The sequence below is a fragment of the Sinocyclocheilus rhinocerous genome, unplaced genomic scaffold (assembly GCF_001515625.1).
Source record: "Sinocyclocheilus rhinocerous isolate Xijiao unplaced genomic scaffold, SAMN03320098_v1.1 scaffold1132, whole genome shotgun sequence".
NCBI lineage: Eukaryota > Metazoa > Chordata > Actinopteri > Cypriniformes > Cyprinidae > Sinocyclocheilus > Sinocyclocheilus rhinocerous.
The window spans coordinates 242405-266743 of NW_015639512.1; the positions used below are offsets into that span (position 1 = coordinate 242405).

The 24339-nt window shown below is 37.9% G+C and overlaps 1 protein-coding gene across 1 annotated transcript in view; it reads right to left on the reverse strand.

Moving 5' to 3' along the window:
- Positions 1 to 16134, reverse strand: part of LOC107751296 (disks large-associated protein 2-like) — a 75323-nt gene extending 59189 nt beyond the window's left edge. Inside the window, exon 1 of the mRNA XM_016566978.1 lies at positions 16051 to 16134. The gene's annotated coding sequence lies outside the window, so the exon portion shown is untranslated. The remainder of the gene's footprint in view (positions 1 to 16050) is intronic.
- Between the last annotated feature and the right edge of the window lie 8205 nt (positions 16135 to 24339).

A 24339-nucleotide genomic window follows, 5' to 3' on the forward strand; every position in this document is an offset into this window, starting at 1 on the left:
TTCCCTTTCACAAACCGATCCATCTCCCATTCTAAGTTACATCCTTTGGCTGTTTACTGTTTTATTTCTTTTATTTTTCTGCTGATGACCCACGCCCCCCCTGCAATACTCGTGCGCCCCCCCCTGGCGGACGCGTCCCACACTTTGAGAACCACTGGTCTAACTCAATCTGACCTAATGACATCATTATCACATGGCACAGCTGATTGGTTCTTACACGTATGTTGAATAATTTCACCTTGTTTTCTCAATAATGTTTCCTGTTACTACTTTTAAAGAAAAAAATCCCATTAAAAACTAAAGATAATAAAGAATAAAAAATATTTAAAAAAATAAATATAAGAGCTTCAAGTAGTGAACGATCAGAACTAAGTCATCTCTAAGGACACTCACACTCGAACAGAAGTGCAGGACTGGAGACCTGTGTCAGCACACCACAGCTTTATGGCTGCACAAGGAAGATATGTGTGTCTACTCAGTGTCTCTCAGTGGTCCTGCTTTCTCTCAGGCCAGCTGCTGGGGAGCACTGAAGACGTTATCATGCCTGTCTGCTCCACACACACACACACACACACACACAGACACCAGCTGGGTCTATCCCCGGATCCCACACTTTGGAATCAGGCTCCAGCACATTCAGGTTGAGGTTAGGTCACACCTGTGCTGCATTTCAGTGGATACAAGCTTTGTATAACTGGATATTAAGCACAACAGATATCTGTTAATATGTCACAAAAGTAGGAGTGTAAAAAGTATAGAGAAAATATATATTTTTTAAATTTAATTTTATTAATTTTTATTTAATTTTTAATGTTTTTAAGTCTCTTATGTTACATTTTTTTAATTTAAATAAAATTACAGGAAAAACAGCAATGCTGTGAAATATTATTACAATTTAAAATAATGATTGTTACAATTTAAACAATTTTAATATATTTTAAAATGTATTCCTGTGATGCAAAGTTGTATTTTCAGCATCATTACTCCAGTCTTCAGTCAGTGTTACATGATTTTTCAGAAATCATTCTAATATGCTGATTACAATTTAAAATTTAATTTTTTTTATGTTAATTGTGGCAAAGAACCTTTTTTTTTTTTATCTTACCCCAAACATTAGAATTTTATCACTTTTTCCACAAAAAAATATTTAGCAGCACAACTGTACTCAACATTGATAATGCCAATAATTATTTCTTGAGCAGCAAATCAGCATATTACAATAAGGTTCATGTGACACTGAAGACTGGAGCATTGATGCTGAAAATTCAGATTTGAGATGACAAAAGTAAATTTCACTTAAAAATATATTAAAATAGAAATCATTTATCTAAATTGTAATAATAATTCACTGTAGTACTGTTTTTTTACATAAGATACTTTAAAAAATCTTAATGATTCCAAACTTTTTGACTGATACAGTAAGTATAAAAGTAGCTTCAGAAATAATCTTCAGATGGAATCAAGAGACATATTGTAGGAGATTTGCACAAACTTTGCAGAGCAACCTAGATTTCCAAGATTTCCCAATGTCCTAAATTTCTCAGTGACTTTGTACTTTGTACACTCAAGTAAATGTTTTTTAAAGGGGTCATATGATGCTTTTTTAAAGATCATTATTTTGTGTATTTGGTGTAACAGAATATGTTGACATGCTTTAATGTTCAAAAAACACATTATTTTTCAAATACTGTACATTATTGTAGGTCCTATATGCCCCGCCTCTCTCAAACGCTTCGTTTTCTACAAAGCCCCCTCCTTTGTGGCAGAGTCTTAACTTTGATAAAGAATATCTCTTTGGTTTTGAGACTTTAGTCTTTGCAACTTGAGGGATCTTATCTATGCACAATCAGCTTGTAACACTCCAAAGAGAAAGGAAAACTTGAAATCGCATCATATGACCCCTTTAAAAGTAAAGTAAACTGGCCATTTTTTACTTTTATCAGGACAATAGAGGTGGACGGGAGAAAGGGAAAATGGGGTTGGGACATGATGACCCCGTCCAAAAACAAGTGCAGTTACTTCCGCACCACTACTCAGACACTTGAGCCAATTTCGCCCATCATAAAATGCATTGCTTCAGAACAAAAGCTCTGTTTTGGCTGATGATATTATGATATTATGACATCTGTTGTGGTGACTTATTGAAACATTTCTTCACAAGGATGAATGACCAGACAGATTTGAAGAAATTTTGCATTACATCACTTGCTCACCTATGGATCCTCTGCAGTGAATGGGTGCCGTCAGAATGAGAGTCCAAACAGCTGATAAAAACATCACAATAATCCATAAGTATTCCACATTACTCCAGTCCATCAATTAATACACGTAACATAAATTATTAAAAGTTGAATGTTTGTAATAAACAAATATATTATTAAGATGTTGCTTCCAGCTAAAATACAAGCCCTGTATCTATAATATTGATTCCTCCAGTGAAAAAGTAATCTTGTCTGAATCAGAAGAGAAATATGCACATATCCAGCACAGTTTACAAGCAAAAAAAAAAATGTCCAAAACAGTTCTAAACAAGTATGTCGTTGGATTTTTATATGAGAGGACAACAGGAGATTGACTTTTTCATTAGAGGAAGCGTTATTATGCATTATGGACTGGTATTTTGACTAGAAACAATGGTTTATGGATTTATTACAAACAGCTTTATTACAGCTTTTTACATCACAAGGCATTCATTGATGGACTGGAATGGTGTGGATTATTGTGATGTGTTAATCAGCTGTTTGGACTCTCATTCTGACGGCACCCATTCACTGCAGAGGATCCATTGGTGAGCAAGTGATGTAATGCTACATTTCTCCAAATCTGCTCTGATGAAGAAACAAACTCATCTATATCTTAGATGACCCGAGGGGGGTGGGGTGGGGGGTGGGTGAATTATTACCTTTAGTATAGTAATGAAATACAATTAAGTACCTTACATCCCTGACAAAACATTTTAGTTATTTTGTTACATTTTGTAAGTTATTTTGTTCATGTAGACAAAATAATATGGAAATTACTGTAATTTAAATGTTTAACAGCCTCTGTGAGTTTCTATACTCACAAATTGTACAATACAGGATTAGAAATCTTAAAAAATGCTAGTTTTTAATGTGCTATACAGTTAAACTTTAATTAAAGGGTTAGTTCACCCAAAAATGAAAATTAGCCCATGTTTTACTCACCCTCAAGGCATCCTAGGTGTATATGACTTTCTTCTTTCAGACGAATCCAATCAGTTACATTAAAAATTGTCTTTGCACTTCCAAGCTTTAGTATGCCACTGGGTGGGTGTTTTTAGTGAAGTGAGTGAAGTGAAGTAAAATGTGGCCAAGTATGGTGACCCATACTCGGAATTTGTGCTCTGCATTTAACCCATCCAAGTGCACACACACAGACACTGTGAACACACACCCGGAGTAGTGTTTCGTTTATCTTCAACAGTCCAAAAGAAGTCAAATAAAGTGCATCCATCCATAATAAAACGTGCCTCACACGGCTCCGGGGGTGAATAAAGGCCTCCTGTAGCAAATCGTTTTTATAAGAAAAATATTAATATTTAACATTATAAACACTTTTCTCTCATTTCTGCTAACTGTCCTACCTGCAAGCCGTTCCGGGTGGATGATGTAGGACGTTTGCGTAGCGCACGCACCTGTGAGATATGCTAGTCTCTCGAGTTTGTTTACAGGAGCAAAGGAAGCAAAGTTTCCTTAAAGGTGATATATCAGGAAAATCTGACTTTTTCAGGTTTTAAGTGTTATAATCAGGTCCCCGGTGCATCTACCATCCAAGGAAACATGAAAAAGGTTAACCCAGTCACTTTGCTTTGGTAAGCCTTTTTCTGCAAGCGTCTGAAAAAACAAGCGCGTCTGATTTCGCTGCCCTAGTGATGTTGCAAAGGGATATTTGCAATATCCCTTTGCAACATTATAATATTACCGCCCCTTAATCTGTAAGTTTACACCCACGGCGCCGTCATTTAATTTCACAAGCGACAACGGTGTACCAGCTCTAATTCCATGGAGAAAGTTTGAGCAAACCATGCTAACTGTTCTGTCTTTGGCTGCACAGACGAGCACAGAACACTGTTTAGAGTCCCAGCCTCAGAGGAGACAAGAGAGCAGTGGATTTATTGATTTATTTATTGTATATTGCTGCTGCCACACATATCTAAAATAACCATGCGATTTATTTCCAAGCTGTTTACCTTCACAGACATAACCGACTGTTTTTGTAACTCTTGTGTGTTTTTAACGTAAACTTGCGTGTGAATGAAAACTTAGTTTAGTATTCACATGCTGTGACAGCCGCTTTCTGTCCGTGTGCTTTGGATGTGTGCACTCAGAAAACCTTATATCAGAAGTTTAAACTAATATGGTTTAAAACGCATGATTTCAGCGCGATAAATATGATAATCAGAACCAAAACAGATGTTTTTTAGCAGGTACGAGCTGTAATGGCGCAGCTCTATTCTGGAAAAGGGGGTGGGAAGCAGCAGCTCATTTGCAGTTAAAGAGACAGGCCCGAAAAACAGCGTGTTTCTGCTTTCACTCAAAACAGGCTTTTTTAAAAATGATATAATAAATGATCTGTGGGGTGTTTTGAGCTGAAACTTCACAGACACATTCTGGGGACACCAGAGACTTATTTAACATATTGTAAAAATGGGCATAATATGTCTCCTTTAATTTAGCAAAGGAAAAGCAGTCTCCTCTTGGTTTATATTGATGACGTTTTTCTTTACAAATCCTCATTTTGTACTTCTAATTCGTGACCTGTGTTTTGTTTTACTGTCTTTTCTTCGCGCTTCCGCATTCGTCACTAATCACTGCCTTAATGCCCCACCCCCCTCTCCCCCGGAGCTGTGTGAGCCATGTTTTATTATGGATGCGTGCTTTATTTGACTTCTTTTGGACTGTTGAAAAAAAAAAAAACACACCCGCCCACGACCATTTTAATATAACTCCGATTGGACTCGTCTGAAAGAAGAAAGTCATATACTGTACACATAGGATGGCTTGAGGGTGAGTAAAACATGCACTAATTTTCAATTTTGGTTGAACTAACCCTTTAAGTCCACTAGTTGATGATAACTGCACACTGACAAAAACTTTGACACGTTTGGCACTCTGTCAAAACTATTATAGCACTGTGACAATCTCTGGCTTTTGTAGCTAAGCAACTACCCAACACAACGCATACCAATTCTCAATGCAAAGCCATCTTTTGCAACTCTCTTGATGTACATTTTTTGCCTGTGAGAGAGAAAACAAACGTCTCAATATGTTGTTGTTTTTTTTAAAGAAAAACAAAAGCAATATTTTATAAAGGATAGACTGCCTTGATGTGACCAAACTGTTGTTCTATTTAAAAAGAAAAGCCATCATCCTAAAAGCACTAAGATGAATTACAATAATCTGAGTCACTCGCGTCCTCTGTGATTGAAGCTTCTTCTCTGATCTTTGGCCCAAAACATGAGAGACACAGGACATAAAAGTGGGCCTCAGCCTACATATTGGTCAAAGTAAATAATGAAAACAGTGTTTTTGTGCTAATGGTTATAGTATAAGTATTAATAATGAAAATAATCCTAATAGAATGTCAAACACAACATGATATCAAATGTCAAATACATGATTAAAGCTTAGCATATACAGTAGAAAGACAGTATTATTGCTATAGTTTGCTAGCTTAAGAATCCACCTTAAAACCTAAAATTGTTTGCCGTTTTCCTATAAGATCTAACAAATATAGAGTTTCACAGTATGGACTCTGTAGTAAGTGTTGTCATTTCAAATGGAGATATGTACAACAAAAATTGGCACCTTTACAATATAGCCAATATTCCCCATGAGCTGATCTAGTGTATTTAAACTAGGCAATGAATTGTAGTGTCTCAATAGCCAGAAAAAACTAAGCCAGCACTCTTGGGATTCCACCCATGCGAGCAAGGTAATGAAGTTGTCACATTAAGATCGAGAGACTTTGCAGCTCACATTTGAGCGAAACATCGAGCCCTCTAGTAAAGCCCAGTGCTACATGAATTACAGCTTTAGTTATTTTATAAATGTATAAATGTGAAAAAAACTTTGTGTTTTTCATCCCTAGAGCCTATAATGTTGCAATAACAGCAGGACGGGTCACTCCAGAAATGTTGGCAAAAGGTCTCTAGTCTCACAGAATCTGAAGATGACAATATCTGTACTGTCTGATGGAACACAGATAAATATCCTTGAAGAAGCAACAGGAGTCTAATAAGTGTCTGGCAGTGAAGACATTTCTAACTGCTCTTTTGAGGTCAGTGTTATAGGCTTATGGGTGCATTCATCTGATAACTACCAGTTTCAAAACAACTCTTCATATATCATACAAATCATTTAATCTTACTATTATTATTCTATAGCTTCAGCATCATCAAGCAGAAAAATCCTAAGCCCAAAGAAAACATCAAAAACGTCATATCCTGTGTCTTTTATCCCAATCCTTGAACAAGAACTTCAAACTCCATTTAAAATTTACTAAACATGTACAAACAGTATAATAATAATGATAGTATATATGATATAATGACAATATATACTATATAATGACAATAGACATGCATATAATGGTTTTATGCTGTTTGTTTTGACAGATGTTCACATTTTTATCACTTTAACTATGTGTTCCTGGAGTGACAGACTCATTTTTAAATAGTGTGGCTTTTCCAGTAACAAGCTATTTTTTCCAACAATGAGCAGCGTATTGTGACAAACAGCTATTGCTATTTTTAATGTTATACTGTATTGCACACACAGTTTTAAACCAAGCAAACAGAAGCAATAATCAAAGACGCTCTCTTAGTACACTTTCTATCAAGCAGCACTGAAAATCTGAATCAGTTTGTTTGGACAGTTCATTTAAAAAGAAAGAAATAAAGAGATAACCTACAATCATCTTATAAATGGCTTATTTATTGATAGTCCTTGTGCTGTGCTGAAAACCCTTTACCTGATTTGGAATTCCTGGTCAAAAATTACTGTCTTTTTTTTTTTTATTATTATTAAAATTGCTTGTAAATCTCTCATTATGCTATATTATCACCCATTATTTGTAGATTTGTGGATAATTTTTGCAATGATCACTCAAAACTGATATGCATAAGTGCAGATTAATGAGGCCTATGATCAATTAGTTCCAAAAATATGTGTTAACTGAAAAAAAAAAAAAAAAGTTGATAAAAAGCTTAAATCCGATATTTAGTAATAATATAGCAAAACAAGAAATTTATAAGCCAGTCATTTTTAACCGGGAACACCACAAGTGTAACAAGGTAGAGGAAAAAATCTCTAAAAGTACAAAAATGATAATTAAAAATGTAAGCACATTTTTCTACCCTGTGTGAGCAACATTTTAGTCCGATACAATAAAATTAATTAGCATTAACTAGGAAAAAAATGCATTGACTTTTTTTGAAACACAACGTGAGGGTTAAGGTGTACTTCCAATAAAAATAATGATAATAATAATGATTTTTTTTTTTAATTCAGTAAACATTTCTTCTCTTTTTTTTCCAGATAAATATAGGCTTAGTCCATAAATGAATAACATATTTTTTTGGCTAGATGAGGAAACTGGTTTCTGCTCTTGTGAACTTTTTCTGAACCACATTTTTCAGGGGGAAAAAGTACATTTCTGGGAAATAAATAAATAAAACATTATACTGATATTTTCGACAACATGTTTAAAGACTCCAGAGAATCAATAAAATCAATAATTAAGAGAATGCTGAAAATGTCTCAAGAAAGAGTAAACAAGCTCTACCATCTGCTGCCTACTTGACATTTGACTGCTCACAGCCCTGTCCCGCTAACAGTCCTCTCTCGTATGGCCACTTCCTGGTGGAATCTTGTCTTCCTGTGTGAACGTGACGCAGCCTATTGAAAACTGGCAGGGAACTTGGCAAAAGAGCAGGAAATGGAGGGGACTCTTCAGTCTGTGGCCAAAGGACAGACAAGCACAGGCCTGTTTTAACCCACATGAAACTGTCTTTCCACTCCACCAATAAAAATTCAAAGCGATTCAAAGGTCCAAAAATGGAAGACGAAAAAAATCTGTCATCATTTTTGCACCATTATTTAAATCCAAGCCTATGTGGCTTTCCTTCTTCTGTGAATACAAAGTGAAATGTTCTTTCCATACAATGGAACTGAATGGGCACAGTGACTTTGAAACCCCAAAAATGAGAAAAAAAAACACCATGCAACTATCCTCTAAAGCCATATGATTGTTATCCAGTTTTTACTGAAAAAAGAGCAGCTTGGACATTCTGCTAAATAACTTCTTTCTGTTCCACAGAAGAAAAGAAAGTCCTATAGGTTTGGAATGACATGAGGGTGAGTAAATGAAGACAGATTTGACTGACTCTTTGATAAAAGCTGACAACATGTTTCAATATGAAATCAACAAGTCAAACCAAGCAAGAGTTTATACATTAAAATACTAACTCTTATATCTGTTCAAACTGCATGTTTGTGTTTAGTTACAATGTAATAACTGTTACAAATACGTTACTACACATGAACTACGTTCATGCAGCGCTGAGCTGGATATCTGTGAGCTAACAATTCAACTTTAATTTTAAAGGGAATATTACAGGACATTTTCTGAATAAGTAAGGGATGTACTGTCCGGCAGTCATAGACTTTGCTAAACCCTGTTTAGAGAGGCTTCTGCCTCGACTTTGATCTCAGCCCCCCTAAAAATCAGCAATTAACTCAGTTGTAAGCAAAATCTGTGATTATGTAATCTCTATTCATGTCTGCTGAAAACAGCAGCTGCAGTAGCTAACCTCAAATCTGAGGTTATTTTATTCTGAAACCTCCCGTTAAAAGTTGTTAACCAGCATTAAAGTTCATTGCATGAAGTATTATCCTTCTCTAAATGGTGGACACAGCCTGCAATGATCGGCATGGAGTGCTGCCCTGTACACAGCTGTCAGATGCACTCTCTCTCTCATCTAAACACTTTCTTTTCAAGTGAAACAACAATAAAATGCTACCAAATATGTACCTTTATTAATACACATCTACTGAGAGACAGACAGATTTTTTTATTTTTTTTATTCGAATTTCAATTCCAAAACAAGATTCAGATTTACACATATAGGGATAGTTCACCCAAAAATGAGCTTTGAGTTTTCATGTTTATCATATTTATTATAATCATAAATGTTTATATGTGACTAAATACCTAAATTAAATGTATCTTCAGAGTTTGGTTAATCTTAAAAAAAAAATATGAAGACTGTCACTATAGGGTCTTTATGGGTGAGTAAATGATGACAGAATTTTCATTTTCAGGTGAGCTAATCTATTAAGCCAAAAATATTCATTTGAAATATAAAAAATATGAAAAAATAAAATAAAATAGACAAGACACTACAGGCAAAACACATTGTTTTTTCATGGACTGTTTAATTTTGAGATTTTGGTCTATTCGTAATGTGTTGTTTCAGACCAGTGGAAAGTAAACATCCCAAATACTCAAAGTGTTTATTTTTTTGCACTTGTTCTACTTGCGTTTGCAGATTTGAATTACATTACACATCTTTAAAGGGCCGTTTTCTCAAAATTTGTATTTTTTTCCTTTACTGAGCCAGAAATCACCACTTCAGTAGCACTTACATACTGCAAATTTGACCATTTTATTCCTATCTATATTCTGATATTTTTTACAGAGGAATTTGTTCATATATCATTTGCCTGATTTATGCATTTAGCAAATGCTTTTTTCCCCAAAGCGACTCACAATAGAGAAACAAAAACAATTTAACAAAAAATGAAAAATATGACTGAAAATGTATACCAATATCTAAATATTGACTTGATGCATTTACAATAATCAATAGTCCATTATTCCACTTATTAAACAAAAACATCTCTATGGAGAGCTCTCACGTCTTGAATTTTTGATTAGTTTTGTGTTTTAGACCTTGTAATTCACATGAAGCTAGATCGAAGTTTTGTATTGCATTATTGTAGCTCAAACAGTAGTGTGTGATACTAACAACACTAAGGGCATAGGTTCAATTCCCAGGGAATGAACCAACTACTTATGCATTTAGCAAATGCTTTTATGCAAAGCAACTTACAATAGAGGAACAAAAACAATTCAACACAGAAAAATGTGACTATACCAATATCTAAATGTACACTTGAAACATTTCTTTCTTTCTTAATACAATAATCAATAGTCAATTTATACAGCTTTCCACTTATTATACAAAAACAGCTCTCATGTCTTGAATTTGTGATCAGATTTGTGATTGAGACCTTGTAGCATGAAGCTACTGTAGATTGAAGTTTTGCATTATTGTAGCTCAAATAGTAGACCGTGACACTAGCGATGCTAAGGTCATGGGTTCGATTCCCAGGGAATGAACTGACTCTATCCATTCAGCAAATGCTTTTGCCCATAGCAACTCACAACAGAGGGACAAAAACAATTCAACACAGAAACATGTGACTATACCAATATCTAAATGTTTATTGAAGCATTCCGTTCAATAGGCTAGTCAATTTATACAGCTTTCCACTTATTATACAAAAACATTTCTATGGAGAGTTCTCGTGTCTACAATTTGTGATCAGATTAATTTAATTTAGTAATTCAGACCTTGTAGCATGAAGCTAGATCGAAGTTTTGCATTTTTATATTTTTGCATTTTAACGTTAAGTTCATGGGTTTGATTCCCAAGAAATGGACTGACTATATTCGTATGTATCTAGAGCGACTCACAATAGAAGAACAAAAGCAATTTGTCACTGACTAAAATGTAAACCAATATATAAATGTTTACTTGATGCGTTTCTTTCTTATTTGATAGAATAAACAATAGTCCATTTTATGAATGCTGCAATTCTCTTATCAGAATAAAATAGGCCTATTTCAGAGAGATGTGTAATACCATTAAATTTACAATGCCTGCTGGCGGTTGAAGAATCTTTGTACTTCTTTTCAGCTCGATCTGACACAATCGAAGCAGCTACACTGACCCTTCTTGGTAATTATCTGCTGAGTCATTAAGAAGAGCCGGGGTAAGGGCAGATGTCACGATCATTGGCCCGATGTGTCATCAGGTTTTTGTTCATCTAAATATAAATGCACAGAGAGGAGAGAACAGCCTGCATCATCTGCTTCATTACGGTGGAGATTCACAGTATTACAGAGGATTTGAGTGGAGCGGAGCTGATCGCCACCCACTCCTGTTAGCAGCCACCCACCCACCCACACACACACACACACACACACACATACAATCATAGGCTTAATTATTGGCAGTTAATCACAATTCCATCAAATGGCAAACAGGCTGCTGAAGTGACTATACACACTGCAAAAACCTCCACACACACACACACACACACACACACTCATAGAGTCCATGATCTTTCCTGAATCCCAGAAACACCAGCACCATTCTGAGGAATGTGCGTCTTTCATTCAAAACTTTAAAAAAAAATCTAACATTTAAAGTAAAAAAAAAGTGAAAGTGGGGGAAAATCACATTATGAAATAAATATTTTTCTCTAATAGAACTGCAGAAAATAGTTGAGTCTTGGGGTCAGAAAGCCTAAAAACAAAACAATGTTGTTTGGGAGGGTTTCAAGAAAAAACTAGAAAAGAAAACGCTCTCATCCAAAAACACACACACACACTCATAGAGTCCATGATCTTTCCTGAATCCCAGAAACACCAGCACCATTCTGAGGAATGTGCTGAACAAAAAGGGAAACACATGCGCATACGCATCCTCGCACACGCACGCACGGTATCCATGGAAACAAGCGGGAGAGCGGCCCGTCCCACTCTCTTCTGTGGACCGATAGAGGAGCATGAGAAAGAGAGAGGAAGAATGAAAGAGATGCAAAATACAGAGCGAGAACAACGGAGACAGAAATAAAGCAGAGAAGCTGCAACGTATCACTTTGGAAGGAATAACGCATCAAATCCGGCTCAGTTTCTGTTACAGACAATATCAGCGCACAGTTCAGCGTGTGTATGACTGGTATCCCCGATCAGAACTCAAAGCCAAACGTTGCCTTGACACCCAACAGCTGAAACGGTGGGAAACACTGCACTGCACCACAGCACTAATGGATACAGCATCCAGGAAACCCCCTCTTGTGTGCACTGAATACTAATAACCACAATATGATTGGCTAGCACTGATGTAGCTACGACCCGTGTTCTCAAGCAAAGTCGTGTCATATATATGGCTTGGATGCTCTAGGAAGTTTCCTAGAAAGGAAAATCGAGCAGCCTCTTGTACAGTGAAAGAGTAGAGAGGCGGTGCCATGGTACAGTGAGGTAATCAGAAGATAATATCATGATATTGTAATATTTGACATGGTACTGTATGATCACTTTATTAATGTACCATAGTATTTGCAAAGTACACCAATCTATGTCAAAGAATACCATGGAATTACCTGTATTTAAAAAAAGAATACATTGTACTCGTTATTTTTGCATTATGAATATGCACTACTATCCAAAGCGACTTACATTGCTCTACAGTTTGAGTTACATGCTCGTAATTAAAAACACAAACTATAGTTGAGTTACCATTAAAACAAAACAAAAATGGTTACATGACAATCTACTAACCAGAAGTAGTTAATAAAGATTAACTATATAATATATGATTTAATTAAAAATGTTATAGAAATTGGATATAAAACTAAAATATATAATAATAATATGTTAATAATAATATAATAATCTGCATTGTTTATCCACTTGGTCTTTCATTCAAAACTTTAAAAAAAAATCTAACATTTAAAGTAAAAAAAAAGTGAAAGTGGGGGAAAATCACATTATGAAATAAATATTTTTCTCTAATAGAACTGCAGAAAATAGTTGAGTCTTGGGGTCAGAAAGCCTAAAAACAAAACAATGTTGTTTGGGAGGGTTTCAAGAAAAAACTAGAAAAGAAAACGCTCTCATCCAAAAACAAACTCCATATTTATTATTGTATTAGCATATTTATTTGCTATCCACGACTGGAACTTTAAATGGGACTGGGTTCAATGGTCAGATGAAACAAAAAAAAAATAGCTTTTTAGCAGCAAACACTCAAGATGGGTTTGGTGCACACAGGGATAATAAAGTACCCCAATGAAATGTACTGCTGGATCTTTAATGTTGTGGGCCTATTTTTCTGCCGGAGATAATAATAATATAATATATTAATATTTTATATATAATATTATTAATAATAAATATTAATTGAATAAATATTTAATTAATAAATTATTTAAAATTAATCATAAATAAAGTGTACACACACACACACACACACGGAGATGCTGGATATCTTGTTCAGATAGATGGACATAGTGGATTCTATAAAATACCAATGGATAAAAAATGTAAAACTGACTGTCCATGCTAGAAATCTTATAATGGGCCATGGTTGGATCTTCCAACCGGACAACGATCCAAACACAAACCTTAAAAACAACACAAAAATGGGTCACTGAGAACAAAACCAAGCTTGTGCCCTGGCCAACCCAGTTCCCTGAACTGAACCCTATAGAAAATGAGTGTTTTGAACTGAAGAGGAGAAGCACCAACATGCAGCTGGAAATCTGAAGGGTCTGGAGAGATTCTGGATGAAGGAATGGTCTCTGATCTGCTGTCAGATGTTCTCTAGACTCTTCAGGCATTATAGGTGAAGACTCAGAGCTGTTCTCTTGGCAAAAGGAGGTTGCAAAAAGTATTGGATAAAAGGGTATGATTAATTGTGACCAATGTGTATTAGAGAAAAACATTTTTTCATAATGAGATTTCTCTCCCGTTTAAAATTCGTATTCTCCAATGACAGGTTAGATTTTGGTAAATTTTTTAAATAAAATATCTAAAGGATTGATGATACAGATTTTCAATTTTTTTTTCACAATTTTCACAGCCTTCTTTGATCATATTTACCAAGGGTATGAATAATTTTGAGCACAACTGTATATATACAGTATATTACAGTTGAATCAATCAATCAAATTAATAAATTATTCAATCAATCAATTTTAAACCATATTAATTACACAAACCAAACTGACAAACTGATTTGCACATGCAATTCACACCCATTATGTGATAATCAAAGAGTGATGTAGGCTGTAAATCATTTTGTCGTTACTAAAATATCAAGTAAATCAAGTCGTTACTAAAATAATAACAGCTTTTGCTGACTCTGTGGACAGCTTTCACATCTCAATTCTTAATTTCTAAATAAAAAAAAAAAGATTTGTGAATTATACCTTGTAATTTACAATGAAGCTAAATCAAAGTTTTGCATTCTCCCATTATTGTAGCACAAATAAAGCATGACGCTAGCAACACCAAGGTCATGGGTTCGATTCCCAGGGAATGAACTGACAACGTTTATATTTATGCATCTAGCAGACACTTTTATCCAAAACGACTCACAATAGAAGAACTAAAGCAATTTGTCACAGAAAAACGTGACTGAAATTGTATATTTAAATGTTTACTTGAATACTTGGAGATATTTTGAAAAACATGCCAGTATTTTTGTCCATACAATGAAAGTCAATAAGGTCTAGTGCTATTTGGACCCCACAGGTTTTGAAGAACATGAGGGTCAGTCACTGATGAAGAATTTTTATTTTTGGGGAACTACACCTTTAAGTAGTAGTTGCTAATTTTAGTTAGTGAACCCCAACACTGCAATGGTATGTATCCTAATGGTACAGTACATGTCCAAAACATGGTGTTACTATGGTAAATGTAAAAAAACAAAAAACCTGACTGTACCATGGTATATGTTCAAAAAATAAATAAATGTAAGTACATTGCACTACCATGGTGCATGTCCAATACAAACATGGTATTATATGGTACATACACAAAAGAGAGAGAGAGAGAGAAAAAAAACATTATTACCAGGGTAAAAAAAACATGGTAATATGTATTACTTTTTGTTCTTGGCAGCCTACTTAATTTTTGTACAGTTTTTAAAGTGTCATTGTGTGCGTAACATGGACATATTTTTGTATATATTGCGTGTATGACTTTTCATTTGGGTTTAATTTTAATTTCCAGCATCATACACTAAGATCCATGCAGGTGAGAACATTGTGTTTCCGGCTGGTCTGAGTCGTGATCGAGTGTGTGCTTGAGATTCTGAGCACTATCTGTTAGAAAAGCACAGGTCCATCGCAACACACACAGAGTCTTCGATCTACAGAAGCTTCTCCTGCGAGTTACACAATAACAGAGGTAGAGCGGCAATATTTACCCAGTCTTGCTCACTTGGACACATAATCTCATTCACACTATCACACACAGTCTAACACACACACACACGTGTGTGAGAGGTGCTGATGGCTGTCAAGATGCTCGGCCCCTGCAGTGTGGAGAGTTTCGAGTGAGCTGCAGACGCAGCAGACGTTTAGCTCAGTGTGTAACAGAGCGGCCAAGGCAGAACGACAGAGCGAGAAACCATGAATCTTCATCAGCGAACCCCAGCGACAGCGTTCCACACAGCTTCGCGTACCGGCAAGCCTGGACTGAGGACCGTAGACAACCTCAAGTCCGCCTCCTACCGTGCCACACGCAAATGCACGGGTACTCAATGTGCTCCGTGTGGCTTCTGGCATGTCCTCGTGTAAAGGATGCCCCACCGTCAGGCAGCAGAGCATAAAATCACATCTCTCCAAATGGAGATGGTTGTAATATTGCTAGGCAACGTTCCTGGCCTCTCCGGTTTGAAAATAGAGGTACAACCTGTGCCCGCCACACTTGAGCAGATGTTAATGATTCCATTGAATTAGAAGATCATGTCACGGACACCTGTACCTAAATCCTGCATGCGTAGAAACGCACACACGAGATACAGACCTACAGCAGTTTACACGTCAAACTGAAAAATTACGTTCTGGATTATGTCCCAAGCACAGCACCAACTCCTCAGCACATGTTCATTCATTTCTCAGAGCAACTGGTTCTTCAGGGATACCGACTTGTTTTGATTGGACTTACCTCTGTGCAGGAAGCATCACATACAAGTCTTCTTCAAACCATCCCAGAAAACCAGAAGACAGTTATCAGAGAGAGAGAGAGTCAGGAAAATTCACACACACATACACGGGCTGATAGTCCAAGCAGCCTGTAAAAAAAAACAAAAAAACAGCTACTCTCTGTCTTTTCCCGTTTTTCCGTTGTTCCCCCTCTCTCTCTCTCTGCTGTCTCTCTTTCCCGTCGCCTCCCCAAGAGCGGAGGAGTGGAGAGGAGAGGAGAGCCGATCTCCCCAGCGCTGGTGTTAAGCTGTGCGTTTAGAGCTCCTCTGCAGCGATCTCGGCATCTTCCACGGACTCCACTGGCACACGGCAAAACATGGAGCCAGATACCGGATTCAGGATTCTTGATTGCTACTGGCCCCTGCTCCCTCTGGAATACTAATCTGTATTCCTCTTATTTCATCTGTATCATCTGCCATCCTATTCTGCTCTCACTGTAAATGTCAAAACCATGCCTCATATCCAATCGAGGGGAAAAATCGATCCTGTTAAAAAAAGGAATCCTCTTTCTCGTATGATTATGATGATGATGGTGATGATGTCACTGTTTCAGTTTTTTCATTTCTGCATCATTGTCACCACAGATGGAAGAGGACGCAACCTGAGATGGCCACATTAGGAAGCCCATAATTTCCCTTTGGGAAACACATTAGCGCGCAGGAGAGATGCTAATCACTAGGTTGTTAACAATTACAATGTGTGTTGGAGAAAAAAAATAGAATGTCTTGACAAGCTTATTGTAGGATCTAATTTTAAAACAGAATTCAGCTGATTACAGTGTCTGGTGCTAATATGAGAGCAGGTTCGCATTTAACTGTTAGCTTAGCATTGAACTTCTGTACTCTCTTCAAATATACTGGCAAATATACTTCAGTTATACTACATGTGCTACTATTTTTGCTTCACAAAATATTTTGGTAGTGCTGGGAGGTACAGTTAATCTGTAAAACTCAAAAAGAAAAAACATGCCTATATGTACAAATCACTGCAGTTTCCATTTGAAATGAACACTAGAGGCAATAAAACTGACAATTTTTATTCCTTTTTACACAAAGTATGATTTACAGGGCCAAAGTTTTGATTAAGCAAGGCTTATTTTTGCACAATTCCTTTCACTATTTTATGTTATGATTCAAAACAATTCTAATATGCTGCTAGATTTGAAAACTGGTACTTTTGAATGTTAGCGTCACATATAGAGCTTCATATATGGATTTTCTAACGCAGTAGGTTTGCTCAGTAGCCCACCTATACAGCGTTGCACTTGCGAGGTGAAGCACTTCAGTATGAATCCTGTGAAACTACAGTTTGACCCGTGTATAAGCAAGTAAAAATAGGGTTACACTTTATTTCGATAGTCCACTTTAGACATTCTAATAACAGTTGCATCAACGATTGTGTTTTCATATCACTTTTGCTTTCATAAACACTCTCTGGTAGATTTAGGGTTGGGTTTGGTGTAGGATGTTTGCTATTTTCCAAGACGATAGAGCATTAGCCTTTTAGCGACACTCCCCAGACATTTGAATCCTGAACCACCACAATACGTGCCTGTACCAATGGAATGAAAATGTGGCCACATGTTTTAGTGCCACTTACTGACACTGTGCGGTAAGGTCCAGGACCGTGTGCGTGGAGCTGCCGCCTTGGAACGGGCAATGGTGGGCTACACCGCTTCGGGAAGCCCAGAGGCGAGCACTGCCGCTTTGGGGAACACCAGAAGCGAGCCCCGCCGCCTCGGAGGGAATATCAGCGGGCTCCGCTGCTTCTGGAACCTTGTGAGCGAGAACCGCCACCTCGGGAGCTTTGTGAGCAGGAACCGCCACCTCGGGAGCTTTTTAAATGAGCCCCGTCGCCTCGGAGGGAACATCAGCAGGCTCCGCCGCTTCGGGAAGGCCAGAAACGAGCTCTGCCGCCTCGGAGAGAGTACTAGCGGGCTCCGCTGCTTCGGGAAGGCCTGAAACGAGCTCCGCCGCCTCGAAGGGAACATCAGTGGTATCTGCTGCTTCGGGAAGGCCTGAAGCGAGCTTGCCGCCTCGGAGAGAGTACTAGCGGGCTCCGCTGCTTCGGGAAGGTCTGAAGCGAGCTCTGCAGCCTCGGAGGGAACATCAGCGGGCTCTGCTGCTTCGGGAAGTCCTGAAGCGAGTTCCGCCACCTCGACGGAAACATCAGCGGGCTCCGCCGCTTCAGGAAGGCCTGAAGCGAGCTCTGCCACCTCGGAGGGAACATCAGCAGGCTTCACTGCTTCGGGAAGGCCTGAAGCGAGATCCGCCACCTCGGCAATAGTACTAGCGGTCTCCTTTGCTTTGGGAAGGCCTGAAATGAGCTCCGCCGCCTCGAAGGGAACATCAGCGGGCACCGCCGCCTCGGGAGCATTGTGAGCGGGCACCGCCACCTCGGGAGGATCATGAGCGGGCACCGCCACCTCAGGGGCTTTGCGAGTAGACCACACCGCTCGCACCGACATCAGCGGGGGTTCCTGCACGCTGCGTATCAGCCCGGGACACTCCGGGAACGGGCGTGAGGTACTGGGTGCGGCAGACGAGGCCTCTGACGGCCTTTGGATTGCCGCTTCGGGAGAACTGTGAGCGGGCTCCGCAGCTAGCTCCACCCTGAAGGTTGAGCCGCTCAAATGCAGAGCCAGGTTAATGTAGTCCTCCAGCGACTCATCGGGGACCCAGTATGGCATCAGGGACTTGAAGGGCTCGGCCAGGCCTCCCCAGAAGACGACCATGAGGCAGGTCTTCTCCATCGCCGACCGATGAGCCACTCCAAAGAAGTCCCTGGCGTACTCCTCAATACTCTGGTCTCACTGACAGATGTTGAAGAGTTTCCCTGCTGGATCCTGCATGGTCTGCTGGCTGAATTCTGTCACGGTGCGGTAAGGGAGCACCGTGGAAAAACAGGGTCTGGGTCCAAATGCAGGTGAAACTAGATTTAATAAACAGAAAGGCAGACAAAAAGAAACAAAAACAGATCAGAGCGGATCTACAAAAAAGGATCATGAATGGGATACAATTTCGTACAACGTGCTTGCATCAACCAACTATGACAAATACAATTACAATACAATTAATTCAGCCAGGCAGAGTGGTGAGTGAGAGGAGAATATATAGTCTGTGACAATGGGGAACAGCTGAGGGTGTAATGAGTGACAGGTGAGTGGCGTCTGGGGAATGGAGTCCGGGAGGAAGGGAGATGGCGACCTCTGGTGGTGAGATGGAGAAACACAGGGCCCGGACCCCTGACACTTACTGAACAGTTCATCTTTGAAAATGTGCAGTAAGGTACGTGTTTTACTGCATGCCTAAAGTGTTAATTTCAGCTGGAAATTGCATTGAACGGTATGCATAAGAGTTTTGCAAAAATGTAGGTAGAGGCACATTTTTCAAGAATCAGTGTAGTTTATATAGCATATGTGTCCGAATTAATTTGCTATTGATTTTTCTATAATTCCATTCATTCCAATGTATGTCTATTATCTTAGCATTGAACTTCTGTACTAACTTTAATTATACTGTCAAATTTAAAAATGATCAAGTCTGGCCTGTAGCAAATATTTTCCTAGTATTTTGCTTTACAAAATATTTTGGTAGTGCAATGAGGTATAGTTTATATGTTTAGTTCATTTACTAGTTTGTAGCAGCAGCTAAAATTCACATGAAATCCAATTACCTAATCCAAAACCATGTACATATATGATTTGAAATCCAATTAAAATCAGCTTTTGAAAATGATTTTCATAATTTGGTGTGCAACACCATATGCATTTCACTCAATTTATATCCAACCCAGGTTCATTTGAAAAACATGATTGTGGCGACATTTCATTTTTTTTCTTATATGTTTTGCAACATTTTTAATGTGAAATGTCGGTGCTAAAAGCATAATCAGTTTTATGCAAAACAGATGAACGTGAATCTGGTAATGTTTTATTAAGTTACTTATTGTGGCAGTTTGGAAATGAAATGTCAGGTCAGTGGTGCTGAAAGGTTAATGCTCTGTCACGTTTGAAAATAATGTGCCACCAACACTAAATCTTACGATAAACCTAACCGACAGTGTTAACAAAAGCAAACGTGAGATAAAATCACATCTGCTGAAGTAACCATGCCATTTTAGCTTGCTTCTACAAGTGTTTGATCTATTTTATTGTGACTTGTGTTTCATGTGACTCATACCCGAGTGCTCCATATCACAAGTGCAATGCTGTACCAGGTGTGCTACAGAGCAAGTTTATTTTTTCAAAAGTCATACATATGGAGCTGGTTATTTGATGCAGACCTCAAAATGAATATGCACTGTGGCAAAAGTGTTCTGAGGTCATAACATAGTATTGTTCAAAGAGCAGCACAAAAATAAGTATTAATTTATAATTACCCCTGTAAACTTCATATGTCTGAACAGTAATAAAAGTTACTGGCGTTTTACTGCCGTTAATTTCAGCTGAATCTGCAGTGAATTGTATGCATAGGTATGGTTTGGAGTTTTGCAAAAATGTAGGTAGAGGTATGATTTTCAAGAATCAGTGTTGCTTATTTGTTGTATCTGTGTCTGAAATCATTTGCTGTTTTTAGACTTTGATTCATGCAAATGTGGGAGACCAGAAGGCCAAACACTTGTAGAGAAGCTCTGCGTTCCATGATTTTTTTTTGTTTGTTTTATGAAGTTCGATGAACTCTGACACATAATTTGTTTGGTGAGACATAAACTTGCAGTGTTTTAAGAAAGTGAAGTCGTTGGTATATTTTCACATTTTGAATTCATTATACTAGGTATTTATGATCAAAAAATTCAATGCTTTTCAAAGACTAGTGTGACAGCGGCACTTTGTAGTGAATAGTGAGTAGAGTGAATGGATGAATTTTTTAACACAATATATGCATGGATGTGTAAAGTACAATACTGCCTGTGACTCTTATATTGCCTGATGTACCTCATAAGTTTAATTCCAAGACAAAATGTCATGAACAGTTTTCCTTTCTCCTTTTCCAAACTGACAGCTACTGAACATCAGTCTCTTGGCATTGTTCTTGGCTTTTGCCATTACTATGGCAACCGATGTAGATATACTAGACGATGACTGCACTGTCTGAACAAATGGACTTGATTCATCACTTCCAAAATGACAGCGTGGGCAATCAGTCCTGCCAAAATTTATTTGCGGCTATTCAGCCTAATGACGACATTAAAAGTGCGGCTTTTGGTTATTTCATAAAAGACGAACTTTGGTTCGTAAGTGGACGCCCTGTAGCGATCGTGATGTTGGTTGGATTTGGTGTTAAAAACGGCTCATGGCGATGTAGCTGGACACTTAGGGGTAAAAAAAAACCTACAACAGCATAATCTGCTATTTTTTCTGGCCTCGATTGAAAAGAGATGTGGCGAGCCGAGTTTTTTTAAGACATATCACACATGCCAAATATTAGGCAAACCTAACGAGGTACTGTTGTGTATCCCATCCCTGTTGTGAGCAATCCTTTTGAATATTTAACTATTGATTGTGTGGGCCCGCTAAGTCCATCCAAAACTGGTTCTACCTACATATTAACGATAATGTGTCAGTCGACTCATTACCCTGCTGCTTATCCCTTGCGAAAAATCACCACTAAGGCAGTGGTGAAAGCTCTGTCTCAGTTTATTTCAGTGTTTGGTATTCCAAAGATTATCCAAACTGACAGAGGAACCAATTTCACGTCCCGCATGTTTGCTCAGGTATTACAACAACTGCGTGTGAAACCTACAACAGCATAATCTGCTATTTTTTCTGGCCTCGATTGAAAAGAGATGTGGCGAGCCGAGTTTTTTTAAGACATATCACACATGCCAAATATTAGGCAAACCTAACGAGGTACTGTTGTGTATCCCATCCCTGTTGTGAGCAATCCTTTTGAATATTTAACTATTGATTGTGTGGGCCCGCTAAGTCCATCCAAAACTGGTTCTACCTACATATTAACGATAATGTGTCAGTCGACTCATTACCCTGCTGCTTATCCCTTGCGAAAAATCACCACTAAGGCAGTGGTGAAAGCTCTGTCTCAGTTTATTTCAGTGTTTGGTATTCCAAAGATTATCCAAACTGACAGAGGAACCAATTTCACGTCCCGCATGTTTGCTCAGGTATTACAACAACTGCGTGTGAACCATCATGAAAGTAGTCCATATCATTCTGAGAGCCAGGGAGCTCTCGAACGTTTTCACCAAGCATTAAAGCAGTTGTTGAGAGCATACTGCAATGAACTAAATAAGGATTGGGAAAAGGGACTCCCATGGTTGATGTTAGCAGCGCGCAAAGTTGTTCAGGAGAGTCTGGGTTTCAGCCCTAACAATTTGGTGTTTGGTCACAAAGTAAGAGGTCCGCTGGCACTTTTGATGAATTATGTTACTGAAACTGAAACGCCAGTAAATCTCTTGGACTATGTAAATGGCTTTCGACGTCAATTATATTTGGCAGGTAAACTAGCCCGTGTTAACCTGGGTAAAGTGGCAGGTAAACTAGCCTGTGAAAACCTAGGTAAAGCACAGTTGAACATGAACACCTGGTTTGATCATCGGTCTGAACTCCATGAATTTATTATTTATAAACTATTAATTTAGCGAAGTGTGAATTTGCAGAAGCTACTGTTACTTATTTGGGAAAAGTAGTGGGTCGGGGGGAGGTGCATCCAGTACGTGCGAAGGTGCGAGCTATTGATAGTTTCCCCGTTCCTGCTACTAAAAGGGAGCTGATGAGATTTCTAGAATAAAAATTTCTAGATTTCAATTTTTTTTTTTTTATTTCATCGTTTATATTATCATTATTATTGATGTTTTTTTGGGTTTGTAATATTACTTATGTGTTACAGATTTACCCTTTCAGGGGGCTCTGTTTAAGAGGGGTGGGGGGGTGTTACAGCCCAAGGTGTTTTGTATTTATCCACTAGGTAGAGTTGTTCCGTGATCTGGCCTCCTCCAGAGCGTGAGTCTGGAACAGGTGTGGCATGTTACCTGTAATTGCGTTTGGGATAAAACCTAAGGACTGCGGGCGTTGATCCTTTCCTCTTCAGCCCTGGATTGTTTTTTCTTTATCTTATTTTTTCTTTTATATACTTATATTTTTGTATTATTATTTGATTAATTTCTGATTAAAAGTTTACGTAAACTTTATTCTTATGTTTAGCCTCCCTTTTTGGTAGTGTTGCTTCACTTATAGCCAAGTGGTTGTAACAATGTCATAGGTCATATGATATTCCAAAATGTTGAAGTTGTATCAGAGATGGTCTTAACATTGCGAGATACCAACGTTCTAGGCTCTACCATTTGAGAAATCGCAATAGTCAACTTGGATTGAGTGCCTTGATAACCAATCACATTAGAGCCTTGACCTCACTGAATTTCTGTCAGAGTTGTGCGACAGTCAATCATTGTTTGTAGAAATTATAGAAATGAATTAAGATGTGCAAAATTGTTCATGACTTTCACTTGTAAAACTTATTTTTCGGAATATTTTCAGTGTAAACTCTAAAAATAGGTCAATCCAAAACAAATGTTTAATGGCAAACATGTTGAAGATTAAGCAAAAGACTGTCAATTCATTAAATGATAAGCTTGTTTTCCCACAAAAGCAGTTTAGGCAGTGCATTAAATCCTCTCTTCTATTGATATCCATCCAAAAAAGGCTTCTGCTTTCTTTCCCTGCGTGCCGCAGTGTTAGGGGCCCTTCACACAGAAATAGTTTTTCTAGGTAAACATGCATTAGAAGGATTTGTTTTGACCATAGTGCTCACATCTCGTGCGTTTTGCAGCATCTGGCGAATGAAAGTGTTAAAAAAAACAGTGTTTAACACATTTAAAAGAAGTTCAACTTTTAAAAAACACTTGGTCTTGAGGTCTTATGTTTTTTCCCCATTCCCCTGCCCGTGTCTCAGATTTTTCAGAATCAGAATCAGAATCAAAATGAGCTTTATTGCCAGGTATGTTTACACATACGAGGAATTTGTTTTAGTGACAGAAGCTCCACAGTGCAACAGAATGACAGTGACAAGACAGGACACAGATAATAAAAAGAATAATATAAAAATACGTCCTCTCCGCAACCCTTCAAACCACCCTTAGGCTATGCCTTTTTTTATTCTTTGCTAACATTGGAGGCTTACCATAAAGCAGCTTTATATTTACGGATTGTATTCATACAACACGCACCACTGAGAAATACTTCATCAAATACTGTAGGGATTTCTAAATATGAACGGACACTGATATCAGCCAT